Source organism: Manduca sexta, chromosome 21, assembly GCF_014839805.1.
Source record: "Manduca sexta isolate Smith_Timp_Sample1 chromosome 21, JHU_Msex_v1.0, whole genome shotgun sequence".
NCBI classification, from domain to species: domain Eukaryota; kingdom Metazoa; phylum Arthropoda; class Insecta; order Lepidoptera; family Sphingidae; genus Manduca; species Manduca sexta.
The window spans coordinates 2,629,219-2,643,036 of NC_051135.1; positions in this window are offsets into that span (position 1 = coordinate 2,629,219).

Below are 13,818 nucleotides of genomic sequence, written 5' to 3' on the forward strand. Positions count from 1 at the left end.
TAATAGTTTCTGTATTTTAAGACTCAGTAAACCCATCTGTCATATGACAAATAAATTTATTACAATACCAGTAAGAAAAGTTAATAATTAACAAATTATTTTGGTGAAAAAATCGCATACCAAGAAATAAATAATTGATAATTTTACCTGATATGAGGAATTATATAATATCTAATTAAAATATTTATGTTTATCTGAAAAATAAATCAAAATAACATGACAAACTCAACGTCAATTTCAATTAGTCCACCCCGAACCAACCATATAATTTAATAAAACCCATTGAGTACTACAATTTTCGTCTGTCCCGCCATAATCGTACAAACTTTGTGAACCAAGCAACGCGGCCCTCGCCCCGCCTCTTTCATCATGGTGGTACCTCGTGCTCTTAGCATATCATTTCAACTGTCACAACTAACAAACATCTGCTTATCTCCGGCCGAACGAGATATCTACATATAACAACACGCGGAGTGGAGAGAGATAACGGCTAATGTGCGAGTGAGATGACTACATTTCAAGGTGCACTCCATACCGGCGACGCGTTAGTCAATAGAAACTAAAATAATATTCATTTACATTGCAACTGCAACCTTATCACTATTGTGAGAAAGTGGTATTTGCATTGTACAAGTGCATCGGCGGTGTCATTCGAATGGAGACCGGTTAGACAAGGTGCGATATACGTTTATTACATTATGTAGAAAAGGAGAGAAAATTTAAGGAAACGCTGGCCATGTTGCAATAAAGTTTTCCAAATCCTCAGTAATGAAGTTTGCAGTGCGTATAAAAGATGGCGCTACGCGTTCTTTTTGCGAAGAATATCCAGGTATAATGTACTAAAGCACAAATATTGCACAAGTAAGTGTAGTTTTTATTGACGACATAACATTATTTAATACTTTTTTAGGTATTTTCTTCACCTGTATATAATATTTACATGAAATTATATAATATAGGCATATAAAAGCTACGTACACAAGCCTTATAAGGTTAGATATTCTTACATTACACATCATAAAAACTAACATTATCTTCATTCATGGAATTTGCTTGAAGTATATACTATATATGTAGGTATATGTAACACTAGATAGTAGGTATTAATATCTATTTATACATAATGCAGTATAAAGTAGATATAAATAACACACAAAGCTAGTATATAAAATATATTGTACCAGAAAGTAAAGTACCAAATATGCTTGTTATCTATGCAGATAATGCTTATCAGTCTATATTATTTTCTAGTAGGTACCTATACTAAGCACGTTAACCTATTACTAAATCATTGTATATCTGATAGGATCATCAAACATTTAAAACAACATGATAGTATACCACATCTTAACATTTACCTCGTGAAAAAGATTTTTATGCCTCTAAATAAATTCACCGTTTACACACCTTCAACACTTTAAATTACGTGACAGATACGCGCAATTAATTACATCGAACACAAAAATAAACGCTGTATTTATTTAAATTTCAGCCGCCCAAACGTTTCGATAGCATAAATTAAACGCGAACAACGTGGAAACGGCAAATGGGCGTGTTTAGTGAACTTTGAACGGTGTGTATATTTTTATCAGTTCCCGAACGGCATTCCGAGCTTTAAATATTCAAATTCGGTACTCACAGTTTGTTTTCTACGGCGTGGAAACGTCAAACTCGTAGGAAAACACATCGCGTGACGTCGAGGCGGCGGAGAGCGGCGACGTCCGCGCGACAACACAGACTACGACACGTTTAACCTTGTTTTTATGCGAAAAAACGCATGTATTCACACAAAAAACACTTTCATATTTCGGTAAAAGTACGGAGCGAACCGAGATGTGTCGTCCGTGGCCGCGTTCGCATCTAAACGGCCCGAGTTTTATGTTAGATTACAGACGTAACTTTTATAGATCCTCGGTGCTATATAACGCGGTGGGCGGGTGCAGGGGAGACTGGCCCTTGCGTGATTGTTTGAGAGGCTATATTGCCGTGTGCCGGTGGTTGCACGGGTGTCATTAAATGTCGCGCGCCGAGGGGCGCGGCGTGCGGAGGTGTGCGACTAAAGTTTTGGGTATTGATTGAATATGAGTCGGATTAGTGGCTAATCATCAACAATTGGCTATTGGGAGTATTAATTGATGCAGGCGAACACGTGACGGTCGTAGGGTAGAATTATATTTATTTTTGGAATTATTTTCACGCCCTGTTAACGAAATATTGTGTAGCTCCTAAACTAATATCACTAGAGCTTAGAGGCGTGTAATATTACAGAAACCGTTTCATTTTACATTTATATCAAGGTATATTTCAAAGATAAACAAAGTAAATCACACAATCACTGGAAGATTAATGAGACATGTACTTACGTAAGTAAATTGGTTGATAGACCCATCACATAAACCGGGCTGGAGTTAATCTAACCGCAGCCGGGCTAAGCCCGGTGTCGTGAGTCGACACTATCAGAGCAAGTTAGTGGGACATTGTCGTGCATTCCACGAATGTCTATATCGTGGGCGTATCTATCTCCGTATCTATTACGTAAGTTGAGATGGTTAGTTACATGTTGTATACTTTGTATAAATTTAATTGGAACGTGAATTTACTTACATTGAGGTAGATTGCGGAGTATAGTAGAGTTTTAAGTGTTAGATTATTTATTAACTACCTTATTAGTTTTTGTACACATGATTATCTCATAAAAGTATTATCATATTGTGTAATATTTAATATTGAACGTAATATACATAGACTCAGGATGAAATTTTGATTACCCGTAATCTTATTAAAAGTTAAGCAGTGGCGAAGGGTGACATATTCCTAAAGAGTACCCGACAAAATGTGTAGGTACTACTAATAAGAATAAATGCGGTTTGTACATATTTCAAATGATAATGAAATTTTACATATGGTTAATTTTATAATGGTTATATGGACTCTTTGGCATTGGAAGTATCTATATAAACTGATTGTAAATCTATCTATAAAAAATTATTTAGAATAGATATATAAATGTTCTGTCATTCCAAATAATCACTTTTAAATGTATCCTACATCCATCATGGATAAAAATGTATGGGACAGACAGACGGACAAGTAAAACAAATATAGAGTCTGAATTACATTAACACGTCGGCGATATCGGATCGATCGCTGGCATGCAATCAACTCGCTCTGTATTCACATCATTTCCAGTGCGTTGCCGGACAAAAAAACTATGTACGCATCGCAAATACCATATAAAATATAAAGATATTTTATTACAATTCTACGAACGTGTAGAACGAACTCAAGTTTTTATCTATACTAATAATGTAGTGATATAAGATTTGATGTGCTTTTTTTTAATTGAGTAATTGAAAAACTTAGGTGTGGGGACCCGAATTCGAATCCCGGGACAAGCAAACGGATATTTGTTTTTTTTCTCATCAGCCCGGAGTCTGGAATTTGTACCTGATATGGCGATAGGCTCACTCCCGATAACAGCATGGGATGGAACATACTTTGTGAAAAGTGGGTGCTCTCGTTGCATATCTACCTATCCCTTCGGGGATAAAAGCGGGATGTATGTGTATGTGGTAGAGGCTACTTTTTGTCCCGTGAACGGGCGTTAACATGAGCGGAACTGCGAGCAAAAGCTAGTTAACAGCAATCAGTGATTTAAATAAGATAAAGGCTTATTTTTAAATTATCAGATACTACATTATTCATTGGATAAGTTAATATCTTCATACATCATACCTAAAGAAATCAAAAATCTAATAGTAAATAAAATAGTTAATTTATCTCTTTTATATTCAGACAGGTTGTAATTTATTTGACTAAGAACGGTGTGAACGTATATATAGCACATAGGTATATTGTTTTTTTCTTTTAGATCCTTGATAGATGACGTCATCAAATTACGTAAACTACAAAATTTGTTTTTACGTGTAGACTACAATTTCGCATTACAAATAACCTACTTAAACAATCTTAAGTGCGAAAAAAATATTGATTTCATATTATTCCTTTCTAGAATCAAAAAAAATCACACTGAATACAAAAAAGCCTTTTATTTTACGCACCTTTCCTTCTTATGTCAAAAGCAATGAATATAAAAAACACACACATTTCACTTTTTCTTTTATGAATACAACCAACCACACAACACCGAGAAGCAGTTGCAACTAAGGTGCAAAGTCCTACCGACCGTTACCAAACATCAAAATAGAATAACTAATTGCGTTTTTATCGCTCTTAGCACTAAGATCTTAATTATACCTACTCTAAGTCAACAACTTGTTTATATGATTTCTCTAAAATGTAAAATACTGACTGTATCTCTACTGCCACTATGACGCACCTCTGGTTGATATTCAATATATACCTAGATATTGTAGATAGGTATATATTAACTACAAATAGGTATAAATTCTTAAAAAAATATTGGCTAACTTTAAGATGGATTATGAAAGTTGATATCTCACCTTACGCTGTTCTTACCCAATTTTGATTCCATTTAAATAAAAAAATTAAATGAAATAAATATCATTATTTAATATCATTAAAACTGAACACATACGAATATGTTGGCCTCCAGTGTACTTCTACATCAAACCCTCTCAGTTTTTCTCTCGCATACTATAGGTGTCTCCTTCACATCCTCACTCACATGTACAACGATAAATGTTTCTACCTGCTCGCCCGCGCCATACCACGTACCTACGAATACGGAATAACAAAACGCTTTTGAGGAATATATATTTTTCTTTTCAAAGAACATTATTCCAGCTTATTGAATGCTTTATATATTAATACACATACCTACTATCCCAGCTTAATATAAGACTATATACAATGTTTAATTTACCAAAACAATTTATTATCGCAGCGCTGAATTTAACATTAATTTCATAAGCTGTTAAACGAAATACAGCCGAATTTAAGCAGAATACCCGGCTAATATCTTCATTATGCAATCTTAACATTTTATTATAATTCTCAACCCTTCCTTGGAAATGGTAAGGAAAGCGGAAATTTCCTAATGCCGCAGAAAGACCGCCATTAGGGGGTCTTAAGACTAACGCTTTAGTTCCCTCGGAGGCATTGCCAAAACAAAGAGCTGTGCAGACGGGTTGGGAGGGAAGATAGGGGAGGGCCGGGAGGGAGATGGGGTCGTGGCTCCAGGGTTGTAACAGTTTTACGATCGGATATAGGGAGTGCTCATGCGCTCTCCTCACGTCTAGTATTTGCATCAGATTATCGACGGGATGTCCAGTAGGTAACGGGCAGGTCGGTACGAGTTAAGGACGCTTCGCTTCCTTTTATTGTGTAAACTTGTATAAAATATTCATGGCTGTAAAATAAACAAGGAGTTTAACATTTGTAGAGATGTATGAAATATGGCTGTACATTTATCAAACAGTCTTTTTCAAGATTTTTTTAATATCAAATACAAAATATGTAGGTATAATTCCGAATAAACGTTTTAAGTTTTCATAATCTTCAAATTAATTTTCTTAACAATTTCTTAGTAGTTTTCAAAGTTAGTTGTTTATACCATTCTTATTAATAGCACAACCGTCTCAAATGATCCCAACGATATGATTCTAAGAATCTGTTAAATAAATTAATCTGCAGAATGAACACAATGGCTTGATTGTAACAAGCTAAAGTTTGTGGTTTCTTTCGCATCTTTCGGTTAAAAGTAAATAAAACCTATCAAAAAATTTCGGTAGCATTATACACTAACCAAAATATTCAACTGCAATAGTTAATAGTCACCATAGAGCCAAAGCTTTAAGTTAACCAATCCGAGTACCTCCTAGGATATACACTATATACCCTCGTCATTGTCTTTCTTAAATAAATGGGCGTCAATGACCCGTACACATTCATATCTATTATTTCATTACATATGTCTATAATTCACAATCTAATCAATTGACTACGGACGGAAAAATGTCACGAATCAATTGTTCATAATGCGATATGACATTTTTAATTAAAGGGCTTATTAAAATGACATTTTGTTACGGAGAAAATAATGAGTATGAAAGTTTTTATGAGTCTTCTTTGTCTTAATAAATAAATAAAGATATCTATGAAGAGAAAAATGTAAATTGTAAAGTTATAATAAGTTCTTCTAGTTTTATTAAAATGATTAAACATACTATTAAACGGATTATATATTTTCTTATATAAATTACATTTGAACACTAAACAAGACAGGTATCTTATTCTACTCGTATAAACTAATAGTTAAACGAATTATTTATTTATTATCAAACATCAATAAATGCGGAACAAGTGGAACTATTTGCCAGCCACACACATCTAATTAACATGTTTATTATGTGTTATTAAATGCTATTAATACATTAAATTAATGTTTCTCTGTCAATACATTAGCAATAAATTGTGTATTGAATCGATACCTAACAAGTCACATTATAGCTAATGAAACTGATTCCATAAATTCTCAAAAGCGTTTTACCACACAGACAGACAAATGAAGAAAAACAACTGAGTCTAAAAACAAACCGAGACCATTGGACGAATAAGTGCGATCCGACTAAAGGTTGGCATTCATAAAGGAAACCAAACGCCGTACGACTGGATTTTATCCGACAATTTAGGAGACAACTCTGACATTGTCTGCGATCCGGATCAGGGCTACATTGTTGCAGGCTGTAGGGTTGTTAGCCTTGTATTATTCTTATGAACAATCATGTCATCGGTGCACCTGAGTCTGTGACTCAGATATATTGGGTTTATTTTTATAAAATAAATTGTAGGTATATAAAATGTATTATTGTAAATTCACAGTGAAATATTGGTCTATTACAAGGTAGTGTAATCTATTTTTGCAAAAACTATGTTGAGTTGCATGTGCAAATACAAAACCTCTTTATGTTATATTATTTAAATTGTTGGAATTAGAAAATCTAGTTTGCTTTCACTCCCTAAGCACGCTTATTCTGCTGTATAACTCTACCAGGGCCGCCCATAGACCAAGAAACAAATCAGATAAAGGACATTTTATTTTTAAAAAAGTATATGAAAAAATAATAAGAGAAATGACCATTGATTTAATATGGAACAAATACAAACTGACTGTCGAACGAGACAATAAATGTTTACGAAAATATCGCCTATTCTGAGTATTATTATTTTACCAACATTTTTATATTGCTTTAATAAATTCTGTATGAATAAATAGACCGTTTATTACATTGTTGAAATGTCAGCAGCCCTGATTGCAATCTCGAATACATTTTATGTCGGTGTTGATATCGTAGTATTTACATACGGGTACATACTTGTAAATGCAATGTCTGCTTTTAAAATACACATCCAATGCACTCTACTTTATAGTTTTGTTTGTTTTTATTAAGTATATTTAAAAAGGAAAAACATATTTCTTCGCTAACAAACTGTGACAAAATTCTTCAATCCGCTGTGCACTTAAATTGATATTTATTGTTTTGTAAATTAATGTTTATATTACAAAGTATGGAATATGTGGTAGATAATTTGTTAAAAGTATTCTAATAGTATTAGAATCAATAGTATATTTATGAAATGTAATACACTTTTCACACAATATTCAAGCCTTAACTAGATATTTCATCCACAAAAGGAATGTCAAAAATATCTATGATAGCACTATCACTCCACACAAAATTGAAAACAAAACGCAATAATGAAATAAACTTTAACACTAGATTCACTGATAACTGTTACGATTGACCATCAAAAACATTTTGGCAATTCCCAGCGTAGGAAGGCCGTAGTAGCCGTTGATTTACATCATAATAGTCACCCCCACCGGGTGGGAACAAAAATTGTTAGCGACCTACTTTCTAAATTATTCTATTGTGTTCCACAGGAGAAATCCACGGGAAGTTTTATATTTAAATATGAAAGAAAGTTTTGTTTTGGCGTTTATTTGTATTGAGTTGGCATATATTCTGGCGTAGATGGACAAATTAGAATACCTACTTCTGTATTACCAAGTGAAGCCATAAAATTACGTTTAAAATCAAATATTTTATTTATATAACGTGCTGTATTTGCAAAAGAAAACTTGTGTTAGTGATTTATTATGTTCAAGTTAAAACATATTATACAGCATATTTTCATACGATAAGGTGATAAATGGTAAGCCTAACGCTACATCGCACAGATATCCCAATTGTATGGTGTACACCACAATATAGTCTTTTAATGTTGTTGAGGTGGATTTGAAGTCCAAGACGATCACTTAGCGATTTTGTATTTGAGTTCACAAAAGTGATTGTTAAAAACAATTAAAATGTAGGTAATGTTAACTGTGATGGCGTCAGGTGAACTGATGCGAATACATTGATATAATGAAAGTGACATAGCAACGTAAAATGCTGACTCGCCCGTATATCTATAGGTACATGGCGAGTTACAATGTGTGGTTTGTAAAGTAACCGTACACCAATCTAAGACAAATTATATGTCTTTTTTGTTATAATAGAATAATTTCAAAAAATTATAATAGTCCGGCCTGGAAATCAAAACCCGGACTTCTAATTCACGAATCGAATTCACTACCTAACGCCGATTCTTTTCCAACAAGGCGGGAAATAATTAAATTTTATAGCTTTTTAAAGGCTGAAACAATAATTTACAACCAGAATCTCTTATCACAAAAATCGTGACAAAATTTGCATGTGATTTTAATGTTACGCGAATTAATATACAAATGCATAGATAATATGAGTTTAACCTTTATAGGACCATGGTATTATTATAACTTAATTGATTAATTAAATGACTTTAAGGCTTATTAAAAAACAATAAATCAATTTAATGTAAGCAATTCCAACATAATACAGTAATTAATTAATGGCAGCTGAAAATGATACTGTTTTTATAGAGTACTTTATAAAGCGCAGTTAAATTGTAATTTAATTGACATAAATATCTAGACACGTGGCTATATAAGTTTATAATATGTTCCTTATTATATTATGTATTCGATAGTTTCTTCGGATCTTGGGTGGTATATGCATTAAGTATTGCATTACAACTTCAATTTATAATTTATACAACTAATATTCCATTTAAGTGTAAATTCAAGAGAAGTGGTAATACAGGAAGGTAGAATTAATATAATGTTACGCCACACTATTTGATATTATGCATATGCGAGGTAATGTGTACTTAAATACACGTCTGCAAGGCAGATAGCATGCATGCAATTTAATAGATATGAGTTGTGACAGCTAACAAGTAAATATATTATCATAAACATGACAAGGAACTATTATAGGCACTAATGCCCAACGCGGTAAATGGAGATGATTCCTTACTTATAATGTACCTATACATACTTATATATACTATGTAATAATTTCCAGTTTTTAATATTTGATATTTATTTTTTAATTAGAAAATATATGTTATGTTTACGATAACGATTCTTATGAGGAAAAGAAGCATATACATTATTTTTAATATCTATATTTTATTAATTCTAATACTAACCGCGTGACAAACTTACCTTACGTACTTGATAGTTATATTATAGTAATTCAGTTCAGTATTTCATGAAACATCATTTCATGTATGTACATAATATAATTAATTCAATTACAATAAATGAGGCTATTATAATGCATTATTATTTAAAAACCCATTTTTAAAACAAAATACAATCACTGTGCTTTAAAATTCATCTAAAATTATAAATACGCCGCAGAATACAAAACACCATATACAAAAGAGAAATCTAAGAAAAAATACTTCACACGTAAACGGAAATTATATAAATTTGTATTCAAATTGGATATATTCTTAGAATATCTATTGCTGAGTCCACATCTATGGGGTATATAAAAATCCGGGACGCTTACAGCCTTCCGTTGTTATGGTAATGAGAATGGAATGCTGACTCTGTGAGGGTGGACGGACGTTTACGTTAAGTGAGTGGACTGAATATCCTTATTGGTTTATTGGCAGTGGATATGAACTGTGAGTTTTGGGTTTGATTTCTTGGGCGAAGAAATAAAATTTGAATGCGTCGATTTAAAAAACATTTGCGACTTAATATTGAAATTTATATCTAAATACCTTTTGTTCGCTTCTTTACCCGAGTTAAAAAGGTTTTCGGGATAAAACTCCCGATATATATTTCCCCGGGATACAAAAGAGCCGTTTAGAGCGTTACAGTGGTTCACCCGTGACAGCAAAACATACAGATTGGATTCCACTTTTATAATTATAAGTAAGAATGGACATAGAGATAGGTTCACTAAGTAAATTCATACAAAGGAAAATATAAAATATTACTATATTTGTTACGTCTCTGTCGACTCCTAGATGTTGATAATGTAATGTAAGTAAATTCTTTATAGACAAACGAAAACAAAAATAGATCTATAATTTTTTGTTACGACATGGAAACAATTGAATTAAATATATGCCAAAATTAATTGAAAATGTTTAATTGAAAAGGTGTGAAAATGTTCGTTAAAAATAAACGTAAAATCAGCTGAACGTATTTGGATGAAATTTGGCATATAGGTAGACTATGTCCTGGATTACATAGGCTAATTTTTATTTAGGTAATTTGCTAACATGGAAAAAAAATGTACTGGTGTCGTTATAAATTACTATGGGTGTTACGAACTTTTGTAGCTAAACAGATTCTTCGTTCCAGTAATACCTAGTAAGCTATAAAACCTAAATTAACATATACATAACATATACATACGTGAATAGGTACCTATTTATTTAAAATACGTTTCTGTAGGGAACAGACAGCTAAGCATGCATAATATATTTTATTTTGTAGAAAACGAGTAACATGTACACACATCTAACTTTCTATTACCTCAACTATCAATTCAAATCTTTGTATCTGTCGATGCTCATCTTTTCGAAATTTCTGTCGAACACAGAAAAGTAGAGATCGAATCACATTTTTATGCAAATAAGTATCGATGCCCGAAACACAATAACCCTTCGGTTCGATTGAAACAAATTGCTTTTGGGTTGCTTTTATGATAATTTTGTGAAAGTTCAACATAAGGACAGTTGTAAATGTTTTTACATTTGCGAGGACCAACAATATATTGTTTAGTAAAGCGTTACTTTTAAGATTTTATGCAAATTATACAATATCTTTGTTATGCTTATTATGTTGCGTGGGAGTGCGATAGTTTGTTGTGTAAAACATAATGCGATGCTGCAATTCTTTTTGTTCGACTATATGTATTAAAAACCACTTGATTATATACATAAGTAATATTACATAATAGTACTACAACCTAAAGAGGTTGTAAGAAAGAGGTATAAGAAAATATATAGGTATACATATATGGAAAAAATAACAAACTTTTATATTACTATCTACCTGGTATATGAGTAGTCATAAATATATATAAATAAGTATTGGATGATACATTTAAGAAATGCATCTACTATCATAATATCATCTATTATCAAAATTTTATTATGAGCTGATGTTATTACTTACCTACTGTACTCACATATTGTTTTGTAACTTATATAAAATCTAATAATCACTAGAACGTTTTGCATACCGCATTTATACATATTAGTAGGTATCTATATGTTGTGTCGGATTCCCCTTTGGAAAATTTCACTCATCGCCACTGTAACCTATAAGTAATATGAAGCTACATGCCGATTATTTATTCTTTATCAATTGTCATTTTTAAGCGGCGATAGCCTAGTTAGGTGTGCCGAGACGAATGTCCACAGATTCAATGCCCAACGGCACCCACCTCTGACTTTTCTAAAATTATGTGTATTCTTTGTAAATTATCACTGAAAGAAAACATTGTGAGGAAACCTGCATACCTGAGAAGTTCTCTGAAGGAATTTTGAGGATGTGTAAAGTCTACCTATCCGCATTATGCCAGCGTGGTGGACTAAGGCCTTATCCCTCTCAGTAGTATAAGAGGCCCGTGCCCAGCAGTGGGACAGTATATAATACAGAACTGACATCATTTTCAAACATTAACGTATTTTATAGATGATATAATTATTTTATAATAATTATGTATATAAGGTCGTAAAGAAAACAAAAATCATTCTCAGTTAACATTAACTTCACACTCTAATTGTAAACGCAGAACGTCTTTAGTTTATGAACACATAGTATCAATAATTATGTATTGAACAATAAATATTATCTAATATAACCTCCCTTGGATACAAAATTGACCTACAAGTATAATAATAACCACTAAGTAAACACATCTTACTTTGTATTATAAACATTTATCAACTGACACCAAGACACTGAAGTTACTTATATCTATGACGCGTAACATAATATTCCTAACGTGGGTCAGTATTATCGGATACACAGACATACAAATAAAAGACGTTATCTCGATATAGAAACCGGTTAACATCCTCCACTCGACTGGAAAGCGCAGTGTTTGTACATAATGTCTGGAGCATCGACGTATTTTAGGCGCCAAATGTAAGTATATAAACTTCGTTATCTACATGAACATGTATATTAAACAGTTTTCTCGCGACTAACAAGAATTTTTAACGTCAATTTGTATGTACAAGCTTTTCGCTAAAAACAGTTATATTAGTTGCTTATCGTTTTGAATCAAAGATACATTATTATACATTTTTAGTTCTACAGATGTCATGTGGGACAATCTGAATTTGATTTTCCAAAACAATTTACAATGTCTACTCATGTTGATACTAACGAAGTTTGTCTCAAGCTACTCACGTGGTTGCAGCCGGCAGTCGCGTAGCAACAAGTCGCGTCTCAACTACACAATGCACCGTGTCCTTCCGTTTTGACACTATCACTCGCGTATCTACACTCGCGAATGCGGACTGATTTTTTTCTCGGGTAACGGCCCATTAAACTCGTAGATTTCTATCTCGCTCACAACGCGATAGCATTAAGAAGCGAGACAAAGAAAGGTTGTGGTTTATGGGTTGTTGATAGAATTGGTATCCGCTCGGTAACGTACCGCCGTGTTGCATATTTTTATGCGCGGTAACCTTGTCGGGTGACGAAATTGAACCTCGATCATTGCAAATAAGGGTGTGATGTGAATTTATAATGAATTCTTATCTAGAAAGTGAAACTCTTGCGAATCTATTTTTATATTACTAATACAGGATAGGTTAATGGTTAAAAAGTGACGTTGGAAGTTAAATATGATTATATAAAAATACATAAAACTACTTAAAAGTTTTGGTGTTCTCGCCCTAAAAACTCTACTTATAATATACGAATACATAATATAAGCTGATGAAGATGTATCTAATTCTATATTTAAATATAACTTATATTTGTATACCCTATATCCTCACATAACAATGAAATGTTAGAAGAGATACGTTTTGAAGTTACAAGCCTTCCCGCGCTTAAACTAATTTACATATAAATTTAGTCTTAAATTATCAACAGTCAAATCAACTACATTTAAACTACTCACCATATCAAACACGACCTCGAATGATATACCTCGCCGCCAAAAACTCTATGCATTTTGAAAAAAAAACTGAGTACGCGCGTACAAGGCCACGTCGCACGGAATTATAACGCCGAAAGATGTTTAGGAAATATAGGCGTCACCCAGAGCGCAGCCGTACATCTTGCTTTATATCGTCTCTACCAGTATTGGAGAGCAGAACATCAAACGACGTTATGGCCCCCGGACGTGCCGACCGCTCTGCGCCGACAGGGATGGAAATATAAGAGAAAATGGGTAGAGGGATATTTTTGCAGTTTCAATACTTTTATTATTCGCTACACAAACAAACATCCGGATGAACTATAAGTATGCTCTACACGTA